The 1,305-nt window shown below is 37.7% G+C and overlaps 1 protein-coding gene across 1 annotated transcript in view; it reads right to left on the bottom strand.

Annotated features, from left to right (window-relative positions):
* Window positions 1-1,146: 1,146 nt before the first annotated feature.
* Window positions 1,147-1,305, bottom strand: part of foxl3 (forkhead box L3) — a 2,778-nt gene continuing 2,619 nt past the window's right edge. Inside the window, exon 3 of the mRNA XM_055057866.1 lies at window positions 1,147-1,305. This exon is cut by the window's right edge and continues 1,417 nt beyond it. The gene's annotated coding sequence lies outside the window, so the exon portion shown is untranslated.

Raw genomic sequence — 1,305 nt, 5'->3', positions numbered from 1 at the left:
TCTCCAGGTTTTTATTCCCAGTTTTCTGACCTCCACACTGCCCTCGTCATCCTAAAGCTCAGCAGGAAATTAATTCAGAAAGTCGAACTCAGATTAATTAAACTGTGGAGTCAGAGTTTATTATTGATCATTTGGTTCAGCAGCTGTGAACAATCAGATTCCCTCATATTGAGGTTATTACAGAAAATCCCAAGATTTGAACCTGGAAGCCCCGCCCCCTCATTTCCATATGAAGACATTCAGTTCTTATAGGGAAGAAAAAGAAGCATTTAATTGATCCTCTTCATTAATTAAGTTCACATTTCTGAATGCTGATATTTCATAAAAACGCTGAAATGATTTTGACCCCGAATGTGTTTGAAAGGTCAAAGTTCCTCTGATTTAATCCTGTGTGTTTCTGGTTTCTGAGGACTTTCAGGAACTAATGAACTCAGATCTGGTTCCAGGTCCTTCAACGGGTCTCAGGTGTGGATACTTCCTGTTGGGATTGACAGGAACATTACAGATGATGTCACAGTTTGAGCCCGCAGCATCACGGGGCAGGAAGTCGTTTTCATTTGTTAGAAAGTCAGAGATTCTATGATTTTTACCCACAACAGTTTTTTGCTTTTGGTTTTTAAATCTGCATTTCAAAACTCCTTGAAACCATTTTACCAACAGAGACATTTAAATCAATTCTTTTTATTCTTCATTTAAATTTCCACCATTTTCTCTACTAAACGTCCCAAAACAGAAGAATAAACTTTTCCTGCTGATAAACTATTTAGTTTTGCTTATTTTATATATTTATTCATTGTGTGTGTTAATAAATATAGTCTCCATTTTTTGTTCATTTTTACTGAATATTCACTGCATTCTAAATTTGCTGAACTAGTTTTTGTGTTTTTATTCATCCATGTTTATTATCGTGGTTTTGTTACTAAATAGCACGATATATTGACACGGGATGTTTTACTGCTACTTTCTATATGAGTTCATGTTTTCCCTGATCATTTGATCATAAAATCATATCAGCTCTGAGGAAGACCTCGGGCTTTCTTCATCAGCCGGAAGCAGCTTTCCTGCTGGAACCGGAAGTTTGAAGCGATGAGTTTATGAGCCAATATTGACTTTATTCCTGTAATTGAACAAACATGGCAGATTAAATGACCTCTTTGTGTTTATTATTTATTGTTATTAACGTCGCACATCAGTAGTTTCCCAATTTCCTCCCGTCAGCAGAGCCGCCGCCGTCAGCGGCTCATAATGAGCTGAAGCCAAAACTCAGGAAGTAATTAAGCGTTTCCGCCAGGAAGCCGCCGCCGC

Source organism: Poeciliopsis prolifica, unplaced genomic scaffold (genome assembly GCF_027474105.1).
Source record: "Poeciliopsis prolifica strain line A6 unplaced genomic scaffold, Auburn_PproV2 SCAFFOLD049, whole genome shotgun sequence".
Lineage (NCBI taxonomy): Eukaryota > Metazoa > Chordata > Actinopteri > Cyprinodontiformes > Poeciliidae > Poeciliopsis > Poeciliopsis prolifica.
This window is presented reverse-complemented; position numbering and strand designations above follow the sequence as displayed.